The sequence below is a fragment of the Coturnix japonica genome, chromosome 2 (assembly GCF_001577835.2).
Source record: "Coturnix japonica isolate 7356 chromosome 2, Coturnix japonica 2.1, whole genome shotgun sequence".
NCBI lineage: Eukaryota > Metazoa > Chordata > Aves > Galliformes > Phasianidae > Coturnix > Coturnix japonica.
In genome coordinates this window covers 70,012,500-70,038,498 of record NC_029517.1, presented here as the reverse complement: position 1 = coordinate 70,038,498, position 25,999 = coordinate 70,012,500, and the positions used below count along the sequence as shown (strand labels likewise).

The following is a 25,999-nucleotide window of genomic DNA, read 5'->3' as shown; positions in this document are numbered from 1 at the left end:
ATCATCAAAGAAGCACAGAATCACAGAATCATTAAAGTTGGAACAGATCACACAGATCATCTAGACCAACCATCAACCCATTACCTGTGCCCACTAAACCACATCTCTCATCTTCATCATCATGTTCTTGAAAACCTTCATGCATGGTAATTCCACCACCTCCTTGGCAGCCTGTTCCAATACTTCACCAATCTTTTGAGAAATTTTCCTACAACCAACTTGAATCTCCCCTGGCTCAGCTTGTGGCCATCACCTCTTGTCCTGTCACTAGGTACCTGGGAAAATAGGCCAACTTCTACCTCGCTACAACTTCCCTTCAGGTAGCTGTAGAGAGCGATGAGGTCTCCCAAGCCTCCTCTTCCCTAGATTAAATAATCACAGTTTTCTCGGACACTCTTCTTAAGACTTGTGTTTCAGAACCTTTATCAGCTTTGTTGCCCTTCTTCGGACATGCTCCAGGGCCTCAGTGTCTTTCTTGTAGTGAGGGGCCCAAAACAGAATGCTGTACTCGAGATGTAGCCTCACCAGGGATGAGTAGAGAGGGACAAACACCTCCCTAGTGCTGCTGACTAGACCATTCTGATACAAGCTAGGATGTGATTGACCTTCTTGGCCTCTTGGGCACACTGCTGGCCCATATCCAGCTACCTGCCAACTAACATCCTTTTCCTCTATGCAGCCTGCCAGATACTCCAGTTTGGAGATGAGGAGGACCAGAGGTTACTTCAGTTGCTCTCTGAAGCTTCCTGAGGAGGGGGGGCAGAGGGAGATGCCAGGCTCTGCTCCTGGTTACCACCGGCAGAATGAGCATAATGCTGTGTCAGGGAAATGTCATACTGGGCACTGGAAAACATTTCTGTACCATGAAGGTGATTAGAAATTGGAACAGGCTACTTAGTGAGGTGTTCGATGTCCCATGCCTGCCTGTGATTAACCTTCTATAAGCCCCAAAGCAGTCCAGCAGTTCAACTTGAGGATCTCTGTAGGTCCCTTACAACTCAGCTATTTATTCTATCCTAACTCTTATTTCAGATTACTTAAGGTCCTAAGAAAACGTTGACAGAGGGATAACTATTGGCCTTTAACAACTATCTCTAATAACCTGTAATAATTTGGTACACCTTTTGGAAAGATGTATCCATTATTTTTAAGTTTATACTGGTGCAGAATATAACATATTACCTACTCTAATGTAGAAAATAAGAAGTGTGATTACTGATCTTTGCCAGCTTTGGAATCTGGGAAGGAAATTCTCCTTCTTCCAAGACATTTCTCTACTTCCTTTTGTACTTAAGGTTCCTATTTTTCCACAGTTCTAAATGGCAGATGTATTCTTTTGTACTGAATCTGTTATTTCCTTCCTATCACTTGACTGTTATACCAGAGGTTTTCATCAAAATTTGCGTTCATATTCTTAAGTACCAGTGTTTTTTTCAGATTGTTCCAGAAGTCTCAAAAAGATCTGTTTGCTTTAAAAACAAAACCAAATGACATTTGAAAACAATACTATGCCATAGCTGCTATTTATCATACTTACAGCAATATCAAATCGACAAGAGCTGTGCTTGCCTCTAGGATATATTTGATCAGTGTTCTTGCACAGAAATTGTTAAGTCAAAGAAGAAAAGAACATTGAGGCTGGTAGAGAACAAATGTCCAAGAACATTCTGCTCTTGAGTTTCACGAAGTCTTGAACAACAGTGATTCAAAATTCAGGGATTTCATACAAAAAATAGAACATTCTTTGGGTGTGTCTACATTACCTACATGATAATATAATATATATATAATATATAATCATGTAATATAAGCATATAACCATTCCAAATTGTTTTAAATATGCATGCAGCTTACATTAATATATCTAAGTAGAAAAGATTTTTAAATATGAAATGAATAGAATATACTTACAAATTTCACTAGGAAGTCAATACATTTGTTAGGGGGGGTAACAATCTCAAGAAAAAGGTATAAAACAGTCTGTACCTGAACGTGACAATAATAACTGGCCTGAAGATATTTTTATATGGTTAAACTTTGGTATTTCTGAAATTCTAGATCTTAAGAGGCTTTTTCTCAATTATGGAATATTCATTAAATGCCTTTATACCGGTCATGATCTCTCAATGAAGAGCTTTATGAAAGTGCCTGGTGAATGTCAAGGGACAACCTGATCAAATGTTGGACTCATCACCCCCATATTGAGTGACCACATCTTGTTAAATGCGTGCATTCAAAATCTGGAAACAGAGTTTTACCATAAATAAACAGAAAACTGAGCTGACACAATTTTGCTAAAGTAAAGCAACAGCTCTTTTCCTCTCTTTTATTTAAAAATCACAGAACTCATCTTTAGTGACTGAAATTCCTTCTTTAACTCTCCCATTGATTTCAAGCGTCATTTTCAGAGAAAAAATCATAGAATCACAGGGTTGGAAAGGACCTACAAGATCATCTAGGCCAACCATCCTCTCTTTACCATACCTATAGAAAAACCACTAAACCATATCTCCTAGCTCCCTATCCAGATGCATCTTGAACACTGCCAGGGATGGCGACTCCACCACCTCCCGGTGCAGCCATTCCAGTGCCTGACAACTCTCTGAGAGAAAAAATTCCTTCTTATGTCCAGACTAAACCTCATCTGATACAACTTGTGGCCATTTCCCCGGGTCCTGTTTGTTGCCTGGGAGAAGAGACCAAGCCCCTCCTCATCACAACCTCCCTTCAGGAAGTTGTAGAGTGCAAGAGATGAAGCCCTCAGTTTTAAAATATAAACCACCACTTTGCAATGTCTACTTCTAAATCTGTTAAAAGGACTTTAAAAATGGCAGATGTAAATCATGGCTGTTTTCATGTAAATGCTAGTTTATCTTTAATGCTGCACTGTCAGTGAGTAGCCTTACCGTAAGTGGACAGAATAAAATGCAAAGAATTTTGCTATAATTACCTCAGTGTATTCAGTATTTTAAACTGATCAAATTACGTGAATAGATTTTTAAAAATTCACCTTAGGAAGTAGGGAGGGAATGTATAGGAAAAAATAAACATCAGTTCCATCTTCACGGTAGAATTGATTATATGTAATAGATGGCTTATGCTCTAGGATTATAAAAAATTGCAGGTGACTTTGGTTATTAGAGAAGCTATAAGTCAGTCTGAATCATTGACATATTTTTGTGTAGTGGAGCTTCAAATATCTCCCTGTTTTCTTTTTCAGCCTCAAAATCAAAGCACTCAGTTATCCAAAAGAAGGTCACAAGGTTGAGAAATGGAAGAAGCTATTCCTGTACCTGTAATTCTATCAAAAAGAATTTCTTGTCCTTATGCTTGTACTCAGCAGAAAAGTTTAACTCTTCTCTTCTATTAGTTTTTCTTAAGAGCAATTATTATCAAGAGATAACATTCAGTCTTAAAATTATATTCAGAAACTGTTCTGCAATGATCAGAGATGGTGTTATGCTCTTCTTTTGATGCTTAGGTGCAATTAGAAAAATGATTCATGGCAAGACAGGAAATTCTGAAAACAGAAGTGAAGGTCTATTAGGAGCCTTGCAGACATAAATTCAAGCAATTCAGAAAGAATGACACGCTTCATCTTTAATCCAAAATACAAACCATAACTAATACCAAAGGTGGCTTTGATAAAGAAAGAAAAAACAGCCTACCAACATTATAATTTCCAGTTGTACTGGAAATACTCCATCCTTAAGATGCAATTATGGTCTTTCCACAGGATTCCCATCTCCTTCAATACTCTGAATGGACAGTGACAATTGAATAAGGAAATATTGATAATTTGGCCTTAATTTTAAAATTCAGTATGAAAGTCTTGTTTACTGTTTACTACTCAGAGCCTGATTTGAACAATTAATCATTCATTTGCTTGTGGGTTTTCTTACAGTGCTCATCACAACAGTACCAGAAAGCACTGCAAATATTAAATGATTCATTTTCACATCATCTTTATGAGATGGAGTCAAAGATATTGTTGTATACCTGTTATGCTATAGAAGGAGACCGTGACACAGAGACATTAAAGTTTTTCATAAATTCAAATGTGCAAACAGAGATTTGTCAGTCCAACTTACTTCAAAATACTCACATTTCTCACACCAGTCAAAACAGCTTCAGTATCAGACATAGATCATACCCCAGGTGACAAAGCAGGCACCTGAAAAATGAGGAATAGAATCAGGATTCCTTGAAAACATACTGTTTTTAAACAACACTGCACATACTATGTGACGAGACAAAGATGTCTAAGGAAAGTGAACAAGCAGTTACATTGTACTGCTATAAAAGAAAGTAAACAGCAAAAAAACAAATTCAGGCACAGAGGCACCTTAGTCACAATAAGGATTCGTGCCACACTGTTTTCAGAGAATGCCACTTTTGCAATCTTTACTACCAGAACATAGTTGAGATTGCTGAGTTTCTGTTTCTCTCATCTCTCCCAGATAGATGAGCTGCTGTGGCAAAAGCAAGAGGGAACACCATCATGTGCTCATTTCAGACACTGATCCAAGTGGGAAAAATCTCAGGGGCTCCAAAGGAGAAAAAGTAAAGTGACAATAAATGGCAGAATGGATAAAGGCTCCACAGTACTGCTCAGAAAAGTTGTGGATGGCCCTCCCTAGAAGCATCCAAGGGCAGGCTGGAGGGGGCTTTGAGCAAACTCTTCTAGAGGGAGGTGTCCCTGCCTATAACAGGGGGCTAGAATTAGATGTTCTTAAAGGTCTCTTCCAGCCCAAACCATTCTATGATTCTATGACTCCAGAGGTCAGCCTCACCACAGAACCAGAAGCAAGCCAAGAGATTACACTATCAGAGATTAAAAAGACTTGAAACTGGGTAAATTTCAGCAATAATCACATTTAATCTTTCCCTGTTAGATGCAATTCACCCAAATGCATCTAACCTGATTACAAATAAATCTAAATTGCCTACATGATAAAACTGCCCTTTTACACAGTTTCTATTATGTCAACTTCTTCCACAATTTGACCATTTCTCAGTGTCTAAATACTGTCAAAACTGTGCATACTGCCTGTCTGGCATCTAACTCAGTCTACTGATAAATGGCTGTCTTAAGACAGGATTTAGCTTTCTTGACTACAAGCAAAAACAGTTCCAAACTGTGTTAAACTTTCCTAAGGAGCAGTCATGAAGGCAGAACTGCCTTGGTGGAAAAAATCCTTTCAGAATTACTCTACTATGAAACCAGAAGGTTTTCTGCTTCAATTCCAATATTCACAGTATTTCCATGAGAAACACAAATGAATATAGCTTTACCATATGCAGGTCAGCACATATGTTATGTTCGGCAGCTGTAACCAAACAGGCTGCTCCTTATAGTCCAACACTGATCTATTTCTTGGAAGCAACCCAGAATATGTTCCCAGTTCTGCAAGAGGACTCTTACAGGCTGTGAACATGTTATTAGGAGATCCATTTTGCAGTGCCATCAAAATTCAGACTCTGTAGCTGCAACCCATTTTCAATTGATAGAGCAAGGAAATACAGGTTGGTCTCACACTCAGACTTATGTGGTATTTTATTCCTTAGCACCAGTTTTTCCTCATTGCTTTCCAGAAAGTCTGGAAAGCCTCCTCCAAATTCAGTAATCCTCCTGTATTCCTTGCAAACCCAGATGCTCTTTTCATCTTCACAGGGCTCCCCACATTCATTGATCTGTCAAATAGAATTAATCAGTAACAGCAGCAGTGTGGCAAAGTCTTCCTTCCTCATCCCCTATCCACAAGGTGCAAGTGCACCAGATAGCAGACTAGTTATGTGTCATCCTTCTCAATTCCTTACCATGTCTTCTGCCTACACACGGGAAAAACATCTTCTGCCAGACCCTGATTTAGGTCATGCCATCCATACATCTGCTGGTACTCAGCTATGAGACAAACACTCCAGACGGTCTCAAGAGCCTTCTTCTAACAGTCACAAAAATAGTCCTCTGACTTTTATTTGTTATAATTTTCTCGATTTGAATGCTCCATTTTCTAACAGCCACTGGATTTAATACCGTTGGGTCTGAAGCACTGGCCACTGTGAAACTTATAGGCCCAGTGCAGAACTTGTGTGAAGGGGAAACACCTTTACAATCTTGAGCTCCATAAGAAAGCAATTTTGTCACTAGGCTACTAAATGAAATGTTGTATGCAGTTGAAAAGACCGTATTTCAAGATTTTTAATAAACTATATTTTAAAACTCTTAATATTGCATGTCTTTATTTGTTGCTAATTTTGAATACAATATATCTGAAATTGAACTTCACTATGGAGTGTAAGGTTAGGCCCCGTGGCTATTAGATTTGGAGAGCTGAGGAAACTTCAGTATTCCCCTTCCAGCTGCTAACAGATCACTAATGGCTCCTTCAGGGTGGGTTTAGGAGCACCACACGCTACTAAAATGGCTGCAAAGTCCAGTACTGCAGCCTATTTTCCTGAAGGCCAAACTGCAGAGTTTTCACATGGAAGAAGGGCAAAAGAGAATTAAAAGGGAGACTTCTTTCTGCTTTGCAGAAAAAGTAAAATTCTAAGTACAGTGAGTTGTCATTTTCACACAGGGCAGAAAAAAACTTCCTGTTCTATCCCATACTGCAGGACCAATGCCATACAGTGCAGTGCCCTGCAAATAAGAACAACTGTTACTGTGAACATGCACAAGCGCTGCTAAGCAACTAACATTCAAACTTGATTAACAAAAAAAGAGTAAAATTGGTCCGAAAATCATGGTTTTTTTTGGTTTTTTTTTTCATTTTGTTTTTTTCCTCTATACATGTATTCATTTAATTATATTATTAAATCTTTTGTCTCCTGAAGCTTCAGTATGAAATTGTATTCTACTATAAATAATTTTCTAAAATTTAAAGAATTAACTTTCTTTTCAATGAAACAAGGTTCTAAGGAATTCTTCTCCAGAAATAAATATCACAGGTACCACCCAATCTCTAGAGACTCTGATCCCAGACTGAAGCTGTATGGAGTGCTTCTGTGGAACACTCCTTACATATGCATATATATATATATATTTAATGACTGGTTGGAAAGAAGCTGGAAATGTGCCACTAACTCTATTCAAAACACCTTGGAACAAACTGTATTGCTATCTATATTTGGAAACCATAAAATTAGATGCAAAACTGAAACCATATACTTATAAAATATACGGTCAGGCCTCATTGTTTTCAAAGGAAAGAAACACAGAAAAACTACAAGGATAGCATATGGTTTGGACATGAATGTGGTTTGCATCTGTTACTGGTTAATTACTTCTAACTTCACCCAGAGTGGAGTTTCAGAGACACAGAGTGAAGGGTTAAATAAACGAGCCATGTTTGACAGCTCTGACCACTGCCACAGAGCTAAAAATCACAAAACCCAACCCACAGGTCTTTCAGCCTTGCAGCAGTGCATTTCTGTGCTGCTCAGCATATGAAGGAAGAAAATCATCAGAGGATATTGGTCTTTCCCTGCTTCTTATCTGTTTGCACTTATCCCAACGTCAGCCCCTACACTCACTGGCTCCCACTCCTCTTACTAGGAAAGCTCTGCTGATGGTACAAACTTGCTAAGCTCACTGGTGTAACAGAGGCCAGGCTCACTCAGGCCTTCTTGAATGAACATTTTACTCACATCAGTCACAATGAATTTCATGCATACATCTTTCAAAACTAGCAAGAACAATTCCTCCCCAAGTATTCTGCCCATTTTTCTAAATTTAATGTTAAAAAAACCTTTTTTTTTTCTCAAAAAGAAAAAAGGAAAAAGAAGAAAGGAAAATGAATCCATCTATTAAATCACCATGAAGTTGAAAACAATAAAACCTATTATCAGAGAAGATTTCCAGAATGTCATGCCCTAACTTTGCCTATTTCCCTTCATTTTAGCTAAGAAGTTACAAGTAGCACTAATGAACACTCAGTAAACGACATGTTTGCTACCTTGTTCCACCATTGACTTGTGTTAGGGATTGTTACAAGGCTGTAACTTTGCATCTCCACAGCTTAATCTTCAGTTTTCAGCAGAAATAGAACAATAGCTATAAAATAACTGCATGACAGAATCAAAATACTTATGATTATCAGTAATGAAGACAATACCTTAAATCTAATTCACATGTAGCTACCTCTGTGTTAAAAAGAAAAAGGAAATCAGGTTATAAAAGATAGCTCATAGAAACAGCCACCTATTTCTTAAATGATCGCAGGGCTCTTTAGAGATGATAAATTTTAAAAGCTACTATGTAATCCTAAGTAATTTTTTTAAATTTATTTATTTATTTATTTATTTATCAGTTATACAAGTAAAACCATTTGTAATTATCACAGATGGGAAAAGACACAAGTTCCCAATATTACATCAGCATTCTGGAAAGTTGACTAAAGAGCACTACATTTCATTGATCTCCTTTTGCAAGCATATGATATCTACCTCCTTTCACAAGTGAACCAGGGACTAACTGTGGATGGTTTCAGCAGCAACAAAAAGAATCATTCAAAAAACTATTCCAAGTTTTTTTCATAGCTTCACAACATGCAATTTTTGGAAAGACATTTAAACTCCATTACCTATATTACTTGTTTTTGGTTTCTTTTTCATTCTGGCTTTTAAAAGAAAATTACTCACTTTTAGACTATTATTTCATATTGAAATCAACATTCTCCCTTGTTAAGAGGGAAGTTACATTCCTCCCACAATTTTCCCTCATGAACTCCCCAATCTGAGTTATGAACTGTAGGTAATTTAAATAAGTCATAAATGAAACCAGGAAAAAAACAATAAAAAATCAGTTTCTTTCCTGCACACATCAGTTCTATTTGTTTCAGATGCAAAAGCCAACAATTACAAGTTCAGAATACACTGCAAACCAATCCACATGGTCCATGATATTTCTTTGTTAAACAGTGCAGAAATCTTTACAGACTCATCAGATCTTGACAGCTTCACTGGGCTTCTAGCAGGATTTTGCCACAGCAGGACAGTACTTTAAAATCAGGCCTTTTATTCAATGTTTATCAATGCAAGTTGATGCAAAGTCAACTTTATAGTGCACCAAAGTCGTGTTCTCTGAACCATGAGAAACACCTCATGAGGCCCGACAATTGTACTTACTCTGGTTACCAAGAGACCTCCAGATACAGCTGGGTTACCTACAATGGGAAAGCTCTGACTGTGGTGCCATGAAGGATATCAGGCTACATCTCAGACAACAATTACTGCCTACCCCTAAATTCCAGTAAGTAAGCACACTCCTGCTAGACCCTGCTGTACTCACAGATTATGAAGGTTTAACAGTGTTAGCAAGTCACAAGCACTGCACACAAATTAATTGGTAAAAAAAAAAAAAAAAAAAGAAAAGAAAAAAAGAAAAGAAAAGAAAAACAAAATAACTATCATACATTTCTTCCAGGAGAAGAGAAGATATCTGAGAAGATATGAGGATATAGCAAATCAGAGATGTGCCTGGTATATTACAGTAGTTAGATATGCAGCCTGATGAGCAGGAAGAGGAGAGGAGCGCAGACAAAGTGTAAAGTCATAGCAGCCAAGCAGGTGTATATGTAAACCATTCAGTACCTCATACTTGCCTTTGTTACTATTTGAGTCAAAAGCAAGCAAGATGTTTGTGCCACTGAATTCTAACTCTGATCTTAGAAATAACCTAATATATCATCCACACAGCTGAGTTATGTCTTCTATTTGCCTTGCTCCCTCCCTCCAAGCAAATCAAATTGTATAGTTCCTATAATATATAAGCTATCTCTATACAAGGCCACAGATATCTATACAGATGCAATGATAATTCAGTATCTCAGAAATAAGTTTCAAAGAAAAATGGTTAGGAAGATACTGGAAATTAAGCAGTTAACACAAGAACAAAATGAGAAATCAGCATGTTAAAATGATATGAATCAAATAATAATTCTGATAATCTGTATTGGAAATTCTACCCTAAAGTGGCAAACTACTGCCCAAATCCTTCTGAATCTGGTTAACTTGCTTAAGTACCATTAATATGCTTCCATACAGTAGCCATAGGAAATGAATTGTATCTGGCCTGCATGGAAGTCTTTAAAATATGCACATATTTATCAGTCTTGTCCTACATGCATAAATATACCTATACAATTTCTGGAAAACACTGATAAACATTACTTAAAAGAAAAGAAATGCTCAAAGAAAGAAAAGCAATGAATTTACACGGGAATTTACTGCATCTGCAGGTCATACAAATGAACCCAATTTTTTCCCACAATTAAATCCACAGAGTTATCAAGACAATCAGTTTATTTTAAGACTGTCAACCCAATATATAAATTTCCTTTTGTGCTTGAAATGCCGGTATCAGATAAGATAGCTTTTGTTTAAACTGTTATTTTCAGCCTTTGCTTTGGGGGGTTTTGAATATACACAGTGAAGTAACTTGAGATTTCCTACCCTGTTTTAAAATGTGTTTCTTCTGTCTGTTTGTATTTTGTAATTTCCTGTCAAATAACCTCACCATAATTAACTTTCCTTGCTCCATCCTACTACTCTTTCTTTTTTTCTTTTCTTTTCATTTCTTTTTCTTTTTTTCTTTTTCTTTTCTTTTTTTTTTTTTTTTTTTTTTTCCTAAAGGCCATTCCCACTTCCTGAGAATGGTAATAAAACACTGATTGCATTCGGCTGTTATCTGCCTTTTCTTCCCCTCCTTCCCTCCTCTCTCACTCTCTTTGTCAAAGCCAGCACTCAGGTTTCATCTCCTCATGGGCTGAGAAAGGCACATCGTGTAGAGAGGAAGCAAATCAGACTGCAGGAATCCAGATTCATTAGAGTTTATTGGGTCAATCGGCAGCTGGACCAGAGCCAGACAATTAGGGTGCATTGCCCAAGAATCCTGGATGCGTCACTCTCAGAGTTTGCTCTTCATCAGCAGCAGACACCATAACACCAGCACATGTCGGCACTGTGCCCTGCTGCCTGCCATACATACAAAGAGGGAAGGGAAAGCAGTAGCAAGCTGCTGCTTCAAATAACTTTGAACTAACTTTAGAACAAGCTGATTTGGCTGACTTCTTTTCCATTAAGCATGAAGGCACCTATTTTTGCAACAGAATTCTCTCATTGCTCTTCACTAATTCCTGCAAAAAGAACCCCGTGCTAATATGTCTCCCTGCAAAGCCTATGGACTGTTTACCTTTATTCATCTGTAATTCTTTAATCTCTTCCATTCACCTTCAGCTGTACATTTCCTTTTCAACTAAATTCAGTCTCTTACCCCTGTCTTCTCATTCTGTTTTCCTTTCCACCGTCCACAAGACCATACTTACCATCATCCTTGCTCTGATGTCTCATCCTCACTGAGCTTTCAAATCAGTCATTATTTTTCCTGTCATTGTTCTTTGTGGCCCACAGTATCAGTGGGTGCTTCTGAAAGCTGTGACACATGCTTCTCAGTTCAACATGTTTGGATGATCCCTGTAGTTCATGATTTCAGTGCTACTCACTCTGCATAGTTGGTACAGACACAATTTTATGACTTCCAAAGCTGCCCATGGTAATCTGACATGAAGGTGGTGGCAGGAATGTGTGGTAAGGGAGAAGCAGGAGCTACAGCCACTCTGGCCAGCAGCCTGGTATCAGATCAAGAGTTCATGAGAGCACATCATCAAAAGTCTCTTCTTATAAGCCATCTCCTTTCTACTCCACACATGCTTTATTTTGTCCACAATTTTTCAACTTTTATACCTTGTCACCAACATAAGTTATCGTGGTCTCATAACATAACACACTCCCTCCAAAACTTCCTTCTCTCCCTTACACTAATGCCATCAATGGGATTTCAACATTTACACAACAGAAGATTCGAGATCACCTGTGGCATTTCCTTCCCTTGGTCAGAATACCACATCCACCTGCTCCCTTTTAACCCCATTTTTCTAATCTCAGCAGCTTAAATCTCTCACTCAGTACTTCACTAAAACCAGTCTGACAGCATTCCTCCTTTGAGTGTCTGAAAAATAGCACTGCCTTATATCGGGCACAAAAGGTGCAACTGAAAAATTCATCCTCCCTTCTCTGTTCAACCAGAAAACTCTTAAATGAACATCAAATAATTTCCTAATATGGCACTGCATACAAAGGTATTTTTACATCCCCCTTTTTTTTAACATTTTTGAGTTTTATATTCTTTGAACTCTTTGAATTCGTAAATTGATACAATGATCCTCAAGAAACCACACCTCCAAGCAGTGTGACAACACAGAACTACTCCAGATGCAGGTAGCTGACACGATCAAGCATAGATCATTCAGCCCAAAGCTGAACAACAGATGTTGAAAGAATTCTGAAAAATGATTCAGTTTTCAAGTGAGCAGTTTTACAGATTACAAACAACTATATAATAGAAGAATGCCTAGATACTGAAGCTTTGCTTCCTCTACAATCAGAATGAGCAGCTACAGATCTTTTCCTATAATTTCTCAGCATATTCAGCTGATGTAAAAGACTCAGTATCAAAGACTAATACCCCACACAGAGATTTAGCCCATTCATTAAGAGGTAGTCTTTCCTTGAATAGATCCCTGAAGGTATTTCGTTGAATGGATCACTGAATGTAGTAGAAACAAAGCTCAAACTTCCCTCCAATGTTATGGGAAGCATATATAATGATAAAATCATGGCAAAGAGGAACTAGGAAGAGATCTGCATATCCTGATGGATTTCTTCAAAGAAAGAGGAAAAGCACAAGACGCACAGACATGCTGCTTAAAAATGTAACGGATAAGAGAGGGAGGTGGGCCCAAGGTGATGGAGAGCAATGACTGTCAACAAAAATTATACAGACTACAGGTAGAATAGAAGTAGCCTATGAAATCATTTTAAAACAAAGTTGACTTTTGCTTAAGAACCACCTTTTACTTAGAGAACCAACCTCAGATCAGTGGCCATGTTTGTACCTCTCGTTGTTCTCCAGACGCTTGGTGTTTTGTGAAGGATGCACTTCTATGGGCTCCTCAGTGTTCACCATCAGATGGGTGACCAGTAGTCCCATGCCATTTCCTCCACACTGCACAACGTCTCCTAACATCTTACATAATAGACCAACTGACCACTTAAAATCTCAGAGACTCACCTTCTGTCATGCTGCAATTCTACAGCAATAACAACTATAAACTGTATAAACTTAACCCATACTCCATCCCAATACCTGTGTACATCTGTCAAATTGAGTTCCTTACAGCAAGAAAAAACATTCATGGCATGCTGAAAGTAACTAAGAAAGAGCTGGGGCATATTTCTTATATTTACAATTTGAAACAGTTTGTGTGCTAACAGAATGTTTACCAACAGAAAAAAAAAAAAAAGAAAAACAAAAAACAAAAAAACACAGAGAAGGATTCAGCACTTGCACTTTGTAAAGAAGCATGACATAACACAGCAAGGACAACAGCTCATTGCTTAACTCCTTTTGAAAAAGGATTACATCATTTTACTTTAATTATAAAGGGGGAACTCCCTATATTTCCCAGTCAAGTAAGCCTATGAGGCCTAGGTAAGTTCCAAATACTATAAAAATTAAAAAGTTAAAAAAGAAAAACAACCCTGTAAATTATTTCAAATTATCAGTTTAGTTGTCAGTCAATTGCTTTGGATAGTGGAAATCCATGGTCTCCTGGCTTCCAATCACGTTTCCTTGCAGGCTTCAGAATAGTGGTTTATCTCTTATTTGCCTACATTCACACTGATACCCTCTCTCTTTACTTCAAGACAAATTTATTCTCTTACTTTGGTTATAGGAGATGACAAGAGTGATTAACGTAACCAGAGACTCTGCATATGACCTTTTCTTTTATGGTGTACTCTGTGTCACAGAGGTTCATTACATTTGTGTTTCCTAAACTTACTTCACTCAAGGAATGAACTTTTAAGATGGATGAAAACTCAGCGTAGCTGCTTTAAACAAAACCATCCTGTGATTTGTAAATAAGAAGTGATTAGAGAAACTTGCTGCAGAAATCAGTCACATTAATCAACTGGTTACAACAGACTGATGAACAGCCACCAGAGCTGTCCAAACAATTTTGTTAACCTTTAACAAAAATGTGAAAGAATATGCTGCAAAGCAGTTCAGCTTTAAATTGATAGGACATGTTCCTTTTGGAGAAGACTGAAGTTTTAAGTCTATTATTTTATTCAGATTTTGCCAGATAAACCAGTCCACAAAAGAGCAATTTATAGCTATAATACTCCTTTCCACAAATTCATCACAGACTGTGAGCAATAACAGCCCAAGGCAGGACATACAGCATTTATTCAGCATCAGATCACAGCCAGGACTCCTTGAGGGAGCCTAATGCTTAGCCAGTGCACAAAGAAAAACGAATCACTAGAAAGCCTCTGAGGATTTACTTCAGCATTGCTTTCTCTCCTGTGCCACCACTGGTCTTCTGGTAAACAAAACCACCCTAGAACTAGAGAGCAGTCAGTACAACACAGTGACCAGCAACTTGGTGCAAGAGGGAGACAGACAGCAACCCCGCAAGCAGTCTTTATCAAATCATTTTCTTCCATGAGCTACAACACCAAAGTAGGTTGATAATACGATGCTTATGCCTGTTGTAACATATCTCATAGAGCCTTTCAGAAGAAGACCTTGTGAGGATGACCTTTCAACTAAATTTTTTCACACCAAACACAAACTCATCTCTCTGTAGCCAAGGGAGATCTGTTCTTTTATATGCAGGATAGTAGACACAAGCACTAGCAGTTCTCAACAAAGATGCACATTTTATTAGATGGCAAGAAATCTGGACAAACTCAATGAGACATACATTATTTTTCTTCATATGCATCTACTTCCTAAATTAACATCAATCCTTTTTTACACAGAGCAAAATTCAACATGGAGTCAGCATTTACTGAAGATTTCATAGCTGGAAGGTGTGTGATAAACTCCACTCTGTTACAATAGCATATCTCAGTTAAACTCAGCAGGGACATTTGTTTNAAAGAATTTGATGACAGTTCCTCTTACTGGGTACACTGCACTTATTCTGTACAGCCAATGAATAATAAATCAACACAAATTACACTGCTTTATCACTAACGACCATTTCCTGGTCAACTATACCACAGACTACGGACTCTCCCACAGGAGAAAAATAACCCCCAGTGACATAAAATAGAAGTTATTTATAGCCTGCAGGGGAACAATCGGGATCTAACATATAATTTGCAATACTCTTTATATTCGTAGCGACTTTGGCCCTTAAAATCTTTGGCTGCATGAAGGCATAAGCTGCTTTCATCATTAATGCATGAACCTGCAAAGTATTCAAACATCAACTAAAATAATTAGCTGCTAGGCAGCTCCCCATGCCCCACAAGAAGCGCCTTGCACTTGACAACTGGGTCACATGTACCATGTTTCTTCACCACCTCTACTCTTCCCAGGCTTTTAACTGAGAATGTAACTATCTTAGGGCGCAAGCAGCTGAGGCTAAAGCTAAGCTCTATGTTGGGACTGTGGACCACTTCAGCAAGGCAGGCTTCTGACTATCTCAAGACAGTTTAAAGCTGTTCCTGCTCTGATAGGTGAGGGAGCGAAGCACCTCAGAGCTTTCAGGAAGCCACACAAATGGACAGAACATGACTCAAGGAGGCACCAACGCTGGTCAGGCTCTAAGCACTCTCAGTGCTCAGGAAACAAAGACCACAGTACTCTGCTGACTGTCTGATTTTTTTTTCTTTTCTTTACATTTATCCATAACTTAATGTTAAGCAGTAAAAGAAAACATCACATTGATGCAAACTAAGGCTAGCTCTCTATCTTCACAGGACTGACAAGAGCACAGAATAATGCCTTAAACTGCCATGGCTGCGCTCAAATCATTCATTGCATTCTTGCCCGCAGTGGTTCAGCCCTGACATGCAAAATTCTTCACAAAGAAGTGCAGAAATCATGTGGGATAGAAGGAGGGAGAGAAAATCGAGCCAGGAGAAGGGAGAACAAGCAACTCTGTATGCCAATCTCCATCCAGCAAAAGCAGTATGGGCTGCTGCAAGGTTCCACGATATCAGTGCAGCGATCTTAGTGCATAAAACAATGCAAGCTGTGGGTGTCTGGCTAGAGTCTTCTCTCTTTGTGACTAAGAAGCTGCCTTTATGGTTGGGTTGGCTTGCCCTGAAGGCTTCACAGAGCATTGTATAATAAAGATAATTGAAACACAGACTGTGTCAACAGACACTTCCTTTGAGAGAGGTAAACAGGAGGACAGTACTTCGCTCATCAAAAACAATGAAACGTACCTATAGGGCATGCAAAGCCAGCCAAGATCCTCTTGGGCTTTCTCTTTCCTTTTAGAAAGAAAATATTTATTATTTTTTCCTCAAATTTAATACTTAAAGAAGAAAATACTGGCAACACCCACGATGATGTCATATCAGTTGCTCATTTCAGGTCAAGTGCAGTGCAAGGGGAAGCAGGGGCTCAGCAGGGATCCCACTCTGTTCCTCCTACCCACACAAAGGCTGCAGTGCCGTGTCCAGTGGAGAGGCCATGTTCAGACTTGCCCACCAGCCTTGTCACAAGAAAGAACAGTCTAATATATATGGAAAGTTAGACACACCAGGATGTATTTCCTATACAATCGAATCCAACAGTTCCAGAAACATGATGAATGTAGTATTCTTCCTTGGCCTAAAGACAGTGGTGGAAACTACCCAGGACAGGACAGCAAACAAACACTCATGGGGAAGATGTTTTCAGCCTTGCAGCTCAGGAAAAAAAAAAAAGCAATTAGAAAATACTACGGTATGGCCTGGCTTATTAGTAGCTAACAGGATAGCCAAAGCAAATGAACTCAAAGACAGAGAACGTAAAAATGATTTCAAGTTTCTTTTTCTCTACCAGTGAGATCCATACAATACCATCCTCTAGTGTCTTCATTAAAACATTTACTTTTCCATCCAAATCACACACATTTACAGCTTTTTCCAGCAGATCAGTCTAATGCAAAACACACTGGGGAGCAGGTAGCAGCAGAGCTGTTTTTTGCTTGGCCAAGCACCTTTTCCTAGTAGAGAGCAGGATGTGACTCGCACCCACTGCAAGACAAGCCAGATCTTTACTTCTCCACAAAACAGTGTTAGTCACATTTTCTCTTAAGCTCTTCAGCTATTTTCCCTGCACCAGGAGTCATACGTCATGTCTCAGCAGCACCTATGGAGGTCAGGCTGCCACACAGTAATGCCAAGCACACGAGTTTGTGCCATTCAGCTCCTTCATGGCTCTGCTGTGTGCCTCCACCACAGTGAAGAAGTCTTAACATGACCAAAATGTACAGCAGGAATATCAAACTGCTGCTAACTGCAAATTTTAATTAGAGCATTTGCCTCTGGTGCAAAGCAGTAATAAAGAGAAAATGGGTGCATCTGCTTTCTTTTAAGGATCTCTATGCAGGCAGGTACAGACAGACCTCAGCTTGCTGGCTCCCAGCTGGAAGCTCTGTGTTGCTTTGTATGCAGCGCAGCACGCGGTGCATGAGCAAATTAGGCCCTACCGCTTAGCACACCTAAGCTTGCCTAGATGGCTGCAAACAAAAAGGAGAATTGTGCCCCTGCAGCAAGGGAGGAAAAAAAAAATCCACATTTTTTTCCCTTACATCCAACACTTGTTCGCACTTGTCCTAAGAAAAACAAGTTTGCCAGTATTGCTCTGGTCTTCTCATAGAGATACGCTTTTAGACATTTTCTGGCTTGTTGTTCATCATATTTAGGTCATTTGCAAGTATTAAGCTATCATCCACACATAGATGATAGCAAGTATAACAGGAGAGCAATATTCAGAGAGGATAAATCACAGTGGGTAGTGGATTATAATAAAGAACTGGCGAAGCCTGGCTGACCCTTTTATCAGTGAGAGCCAGCTTTCGCTAACACCTTTAAATTGAAGTTTACCACATTTGTTTTTTCCAACTGGTTATTTTAAAACAGAATCACAATGCAATAACAGAATGTGAACAGGGACATAAAAGGGTGTAAAGCCAACAGAAGTGTCTGTTCTTTTTATTAGGAGGTTTACTGAGTGGCTAGCCAGTCAACAATTAAGTCACTAGCAAAATATGATAAAATCTGAGGCATTTTTCCAGGACATTCACAGTTTTAGGGATGAGCATTTTATACTTCTGCTCTCTCAAAGATCTTTTGTTCTACTCCTGGTGAGATGGTTTTATCACAGAGAAAACCCAGAAAAGGCTGGGGACGGTAGGGCTCCAGGGAGCATAGGAGCTCCTCCCAAGCACCTAGAACCAAAAAAGGCACCCATCAGACTTCTCTCCTTGCTCCTGTTCCAAAGGCTGGGCAGAAGCCAGGTGATTTCCTGCTCTAGCCCAGAGGCAAGTAGCCTTCCTGCCCTCCCAGGAGGGCTGCTCTTCCCAGCAGGGAGCTTCCAACAGGAAATACCAACTCCGACTTCCATCAGGACACAGCCAGCCATTCCTCATGGTCTGGAGAGCAGATGCTCCAAGTGCTTACAGCTGACTTAGACCACAGCATGGCGTTTGAGTAAGTCACTCAACTCTGCTTTCTTTCATGTTTCATATCAAGAACCCGCTTGTCCAAAGGAGCTTCCTTGCTCACTCTTTTCTGCTTCTGGTACCATATTTAGCAAACAGCAGACTGTAACAAATGGCATCGACTCATCCTTCAGTGCCTTCGTTAGTGGTAATGAAGAAAGATGCTAAAGACAAATAGATAAATATTACGGAGGAAGAATGTGCATCACATCAGTAAATTCATCAGTTAATATAAATTAATTTTAAAAAGCATCAACAGAAAACAATATCCTTAGATTATGACACAGCAGAGAGAATATAAACTCTATATATCTTTGCCTTTTTTCCCTAGCCAGCAAAATTGAGGGAGAACACATAAAGCAACATCACAGCTTTACACGCTGTCAAAAAACAAGATAGAATACGAACATAACCCAGCTTCAAGTGGATCTGAAGAGCCTGAAAGTTGAAGTCCATACACCAGATTTGTGATTACTAAAACACTGGACCTACCTTTACTTCTGAGTACTGGCCTAGGTTAGCAAGTCACCTGAAAGTTTACAGTGGGAAAACTATATGGATGTATTCTTGTAGCTACAAGTGTACAGTAATTATGGCAGAGGTAAGCAATAACACACGCCTAAGGCATCAAACTTGGTGAGGCATGAGGCTTACGTGCATATCTACAGTTATGACTTCAGACTTCAAAGCACCTCTTCTGCTCAGACAAAATCAGTAGCCTACTTTCTTGTAAAACACACACAAGGATCTATTACTGTAAAACACATATAGGTGCTTATATAACATGAGAATTAAAGTGTGGGTACCAGAACTGTGAAAGTGTAGGGAGGATCCTACTTACCATGTTTTCCTATTTAAAATGAGCTGACTTCAAAGTAGAAGACAAAAGTTAATGCAGCAGTTAAGCTTTGAATCTGCCAGTTTCACTCTGATGCCTTAAGTCAGGTGACTTACAGCATGCCCCACTTCAAGCTTGTGCTCCCCTTGGAGAAGTGGAGACCATTCTAATACATTACTCACTCAAGAGCTTTCAGACCTATAATCAATCAAGAAAAAGCCATCACAAGCACACGATTAGTGTCTGTGAGCATTGCAATGTATGACAAAAATCAATAAACATTTCCCGTTTACAAGATTTTCTCAATATAGGACCACATTTTACAAAAATACATTTTTCTGAAGATTGGTTTTGAATAGTATCAACTTCAAAGCAAATGTTTCTGTGAGGGCTGTTATAACATTCAAGTTCTTACATGATCTTCAAGGCAGTAGTGTGACCTAGGAGGCAGCCATAATGAGACACAGACAGCGAATAAAGCACTGATTTAATTATATCGTTTGATATATTATGACCTCATCTGCTGGTGTTTATACTAATGTAGTGTTTGAAATGCTTTATCGACATATGGGAAGGCATGGTGACTGTCCTGAAGAGCTTACAGTCTCAAAGACAGAAACCAGATGAAGGGTGTTTTCTTCCTGTAGTTTATTGTACAGTATAAAGCTTTGCTAATTTCCCTCAGGCCTTAAATATGCATATAAGGCAGTAGAGTGAAATGCTGGGGTAATGCTCTAAGCTTTCTGGACAAAATATCTGTAGCATTGTTACTTTGAACTGTAACCGAGGACTGCCAATATGGCAAGGCTATGTTTTGACATGCAGCCAACAACAGGAAGATGCAAACAATGTGTGGGGCACGGGGAAGCTATAGCTGGTTATGGTATCTCTACCAAATGCCTCCAGTTCTGGAGGTATCTCATGCTCCAGTGTGGGCTTTGTGTCACTCTTGTGTTCTGCAACAGAATTCAGAAGAAACAGGTAGATTCAATACAATCCGCTAGATCCTCCACTAAAGATTTCCATGGAGGCGAAAGTGATGGGTGTCCTCCCTCTGAAAATTAAAGCTGGTGCTCCAAGTTTGGTTAAATATGCATGCATAACTATTTTTGCACTTCTAATTAAGATTTCCTGAAAAATATGCAGTTAAGTAATTCTTTATGGTGCTAAAGCCATTAAAAAAAAAAAAAAAAAAAAAAACCTCTATGAGGAAGTGAATAGTTTTGTGCTCAGTGCACCATCTGCCAAACACACAGTAAATAAGGTCATACAATAAATAGTGAGAAACAAAACATCAACAACCTACCCACTCATATGCATTAGCTATGCTGTGTGCTGAATGAAATACAGGCCTTGTATGAAATAAAACCAGTACACAATCCTCTAATTAAAGACAATCAAAATGAATATTTACCAAGAGGGTGAATGAGTAGCTTTAATTACACAACTTTCTTGCCTCTTATTTCTTGGCTTTGCAACCTTCAAGTTCAGCCCCGCTTTGTAATCAAAAGGCCTAACTGAAGGCATTATTTATCTTATTTTACTTCTGTACAGGAAATCCTCAAAACACATACGGTTGACACACGTTTACCCTCATTAGGTATTTACACATGTACAAGACCATTGCTTTCACTGACGCCTATCATAGCAAGCAGACACAAAGGCTGAAGAAAAGATACTCTTGTTCTATTTTATTTCATGTTGATTTAGTTTTGAAATGGAAACAGGGCAACCTTCCTCTCAAAGGAGTTTTCTGAGCTACATAGCATTTCAAACTTCTGTTAAAAAAATGAGCCCTGCTAAGCAAGAATAAAAGATGAAAAGAGTATAAATTTAGTGCATTATTAGTAGAGAAAATATATTCACACACACATGCATGTATTTGGAAGCTTTTAAAATGGTACATGGAAATTAACCAGAGAGAAAGCATTTGCAGAGCAGAACTGAAAAACAGCTGAGAGAGACTAACAGTAACATGTTTTCATTTTCTTTTCAAATTCTGGTACAAATTCAGCTAATATCACATTGTATGATCTCATACCAGGATAGGAGCCAGAAGTTTCACTTGAAATCTTTTCAGTTATCAGATCTGGAAAGCTTTTCAATCACTTAAGTTTGAGAAGCATCTAAAAACAAACCAAAAATAAAAAATAAGAAAATAAAAAAATGGAAAGAAAGAAAAGGAAAGACTAGAGATAAAAGGCCAGAGGCTTGAAACATTTATCACTTCATCATACTCCTCCATTTGATGCTAGGTCAGCATCTTTACAGGTACAATGGAATGCCTGCTTTACTCATATTCTGAGAGCTTTTAAAATAATAAAATTAATGAAAGTACAGGGTTAGAAAAAGGCACAGAGCAACAAGGCCAAGCAATTCATATGAGGTAAAGCTCCTTAGCTAGTATGTTTAGGAATAGAAACATTCCCAAGTATATAAGGAGATTCCCACTATTTCCTTCCAGCAGTGAAAATCAGCAGACATGCATCACTGCTTTGGTGTCAGCCCTGCTGGGTACATGAGGAACCAGGACAGGAGTAACAGACACCACAGAACCAGCCCAGACAAAAGATGAAAGCAGAAGAAGATGGGATGTCCTGGAAAACACATCACCATGCCTGGAAGAAAATACTTTCAACGTACTTAAGCAGCTGCTAAAACAAAAATCTTCTCAGCCCCATATAACATAACATAGAAACTTTATGAAGACAGATCAGGGTAAAAAGCACTTTCCTGGCATATATTTGCATTGCCAACTCCAGTGTATCCCACTGATAAAACTAATATATCACACACCCTTCACAAACACACTGACAGCCATGGAAACACAGGCATGAGGCAAAACTGACTACAACCACTCTCTACCTCACCAAGCTTAGTGTTCTCTTGAAAGTCTGTGCCAACTTGAGATATTACAGCAGCCTGAGGCCTGCTCTGCTTTCTGACAGAAGCCACATCTCTCCAGGTGACAGCCCACTTACCCATTACAGAGCAAACACCACTCATGCAAAGCACAAATCTGTAAAACATGTAAAATCATTTTCATCTTACCTTAGGTGGTAAATACACAGGCCAGTGTATAACTGAACTTGTTTATGACAAACTTCAAAACAAGTTTTTAAACCATTGGGGTTTTTTGTTGTTGTTGTTGTTTTTGTTGCTTTTGTTCTTTCCTAAGCAAATCAACATATGAAAGATTGGAAAAATGAGCACATTTTAAAACACAAGGCACTTAGGTGTGGATCTGTGGGCTCATAGTAACTCAGCTGCCTCTCTTTGAAACTTAGAAGGTCCAGAAGGCATTACCAAAACAGTTCTGTTGCTTTCACACATTTGCATTAGAGCATTCTTCATGCATGCAAACAAATCTAGTAAGCATTTTCATTTCCTTGCCATGCTGAAGTTTCTTCCCTCCAATGTGAGCTGCCATTTGCATTATACCGGTGAATAAAAATGAGAAACCTAGATAATCAGTTTTACCACTATATGTCTTCCCTGTACAGATCCCTGCTTTAGAATCACAGAATCAAAGAATCCTTAGAGTTGGAAGGGACCTTTAAATGTCATCCAGGCTAACTCCCCTGCAGTAAAAAGGGACAACCATAGCTAGATCAGGTTGCCCAGGACCTGATTTAAACTTGCCTTGAAAGCCTCCAGGGACTGGGACATCAGCCACCAACACTCAGTAACGTGTTTCAGTGTACCCTCACTACAAAATATTTTTTCCTTATACCTAACCTAAATCTACTCTCTTTAAGCTTGTAGCCATTTCCCCTTGTCCTGTCACCACAGACCCTGCTCAAGAGTCTGTCCCCTTCTTCCTTGGAGCCCCCCTTTAGATACTGAAAGGCCACTATCAGGTCATCTTGCATCCTTCTCCTGTGGATCACATCTGTGGCCCTTCTCTGGATGCTCTCCAACAGGTCCGCATCTCCCTGATACTGAGGCCTCCACACGTGGACGCAGTACTCCAGGTGAGGCCTCAGCAGCGCGCAGCAGAGGGGCAGGATCACCTCCCTCGACCTGCTGGTCACGCATCTTTTGATGCAACCCAGGATACGGTTGGCTTTCTGGGCTGCGAGGGCACATTGCTGGCTCATGTTCAGCTTGCTATCCCCCAGTACCACCAGGTCTTTCTTGGCAGGGCTGTGTTCAGTCCTTTCATCCCCTAGCTTGTATTGGTAGAGCAGGTTGCCTCTAATGAGGTGCAAGACCACGCATTTGGATCTGTTGAACCTCATGAGGCTCTCCTGGGCCCACTTCTCAAGACTCTATAGGTCCCTCTGGAAGGCATCCCATCCCTCTGTTGGGTTGATCACACCCCACAGCTTGGTGTCATCAGCAGACTCACTGAAAGTGCACTTGACCCCACTGTCAGCATTATGATGAAGATAGTAAAGAGTATGGGTCCCAGCACAGACCCTTAGGGGACATCACTTGTCACTGATCTCCATCCAGACATTGAGCCACAGACCATCACTCTCTGGATTTGATCCTGCAGCCAGTTCTTTATCTACTGAACGGTCTAAAAAGTTCATCTTTTTTACCCTTCTTAAAAATTGGTGTGATGTTGCCTTGTTTCCAGTCATTAGGGACTTAACCTGATTGCCTCGACTTTTCCAGTAACATAGACAGTGGCTTGGCAACCACTTCAGCCAGTTCCCCTAGGACTCTGGGATGCACCTCATCAGGACCCCATAGACTTGCAAGATGTTCATGTTCTTCAGGTTGCCATAAACCTGATCCTCACTTACAGTGGGAGGTATGGACCCAGACCCCAGACCCCTCTTACCAAACCAAACATTTAAGGGCAGTGTGACAATGCTTTCCCATTATCTTCCAAATTTCCCCTTCAAAAAATATTTTTTGTTATTATTGCCTGTACACTTTTCACCCCTGTTTTTTTCCCCAGTTCACAAAGGTTTTATTCCTGGCTTTCAGCTTTAACTTCGCTTTTTCTCTCTCACCAACTGCAGAGGATGGAGATTCTCAAACTTACCCTCAAATACTGCCCTACAGAAAAACATCTACAGAGGAAAGAAAGTATTTGTTGCACATTGTTCAACAGAAATACTCCCACTCTCTTCACCCTACAGAATCCTTTCATCCCACTCCTTGTTCTGGAGAAGCCATATGAGTTACTGCTTGCATTTGCTTTCTTCCTCTGCTCACACAGCTCCAGCCACTTCAACATACTACTGACAGCCCTGCTATTCTGATGCCTACCCTGCTCCTTCTCCATGTGCCAAGATGCTCCCACACCTTGCCATAATCTGCTCCACCTCACTATACACTTCCCCTTCCTCTCCATCAGTTGCAGATTTGTGGTTCAAGCAAAGCTTCACACTTCCTCCCTAGCATCTTGGAGGCAATAGTATCATCATCAGGACCATTCCTCCTGTCCCATTTCCTCTAGATTGCAGGGCTGTAGGCAGTATGACAACATCTCAGTGCTAGCCTTCTGAAGTCCTGTCCGGACTCCCATCACTTTGGGGGAGGATTATTTGTCCTCACACATGTAAGGGAAAGACTCATTTAGGAAGCCATCCCAAGTTGCCATGTATACACAGCTTCTATTTTTAGCCCTGCTTAAATAGACAAAACAAAGCAATGGTATTAGTACATTCAAATTAATACAAAGATTCTTCTCCTAATCTGCTTGTTCAGTTTTACTAGTTCTTAATTATTTACTGTTGTGTCACAGCTTGCCTCAAGAGTTATGCGTGCAGTGATATCTCCCATCCAAAGTTCACACTCCTAGGCACTGCTCAACATCATTACCTATATAGAATTACAAACAAAATCCTCATCGACCCCACATGGGCAAAGTATGAACCCCATAAAAACCCACCCCCTCCCCCCCTTCCCCCCCCCAAAAAACAAACAAACAAACAAAAAAAAAGTTAAGATCTCCACCACCTTACACTTTTGTAACAGAAGTTAGATCTACTCCTGCTGAACAGATTGTACTAAAAAGCATAAATCTCATTCACTGCTCAAAACTTCAAGTCTATATGCACTGAATAATTTCAAGGTAGAAAGAAACAAGAAAGAAATGATTTAATTTCAATATCATTTACTTGCCATTTTCTCATAATGGACCTATGCATCAGTGAGAAACAAAGAAAGAGAGCCAGAAGTGAACTCACACCAGTCCATTTAAAGGGTTTGGCTCCTGATTTCTCTTTTCAGTGGGCAGGGAAAAAGTAAGGGGTAGATGCAAGAGAAACCCAAGCCTGTGCTGCAGATGCCAGAAGCAACTTGCACGTAACTACTCCCCTTACATCATTTCAGAATTCTCCAACTTTGGGTGAAAAGTTACCAAATACAAAAGCTCTGTATCAGAGAGAGTTTTGGAAGACTGAGGAAGGGGTAATTTGTAGCAACTTCACACTACTCTTTATGGGAACCCTCTTTCCGCTAAACAGGAACAGAAAATTCTGAAGACTGGTGTTTGTAATTAAGGGGTGTGTCTGCAGCATCTGAAGTCTCTTCTATTCTCACATACATTCATCTGAATTATATCTTCCTGTTTTGACTAACAATCTTCTGAAGTAAGGACCAAGTTAATTATGAATTATCCCAT

General features: G+C 39.4%; 1 long non-coding RNA gene across 6 annotated transcripts in view; it reads right to left on the bottom strand.

The window, feature by feature from the left end:
- The window catches only part of LOC107309733, a 269,937-nt gene that overhangs the window by 117,852 nt on the left and 126,086 nt on the right, over nucleotides 1-25,999 (bottom strand). For 4 of the 6 annotated variants that reach the window (XR_004306137.1, XR_004306132.1, XR_004306134.1 and 1 more), the window contains exons 4-6: nucleotides 21,455-21,539; nucleotides 19,417-19,611; nucleotides 4,106-4,174 (exon numbers count right to left, since the gene is read on the bottom strand). This is a non-coding gene — a long non-coding RNA (uncharacterized LOC107309733). The remainder of the gene's footprint in view (nucleotides 1-4,105; nucleotides 4,175-19,416; nucleotides 19,612-21,454; nucleotides 21,540-25,999) is intronic. The other 2 variants (XR_004306135.1, XR_004306136.1) reach the window with 2 other exon arrangements.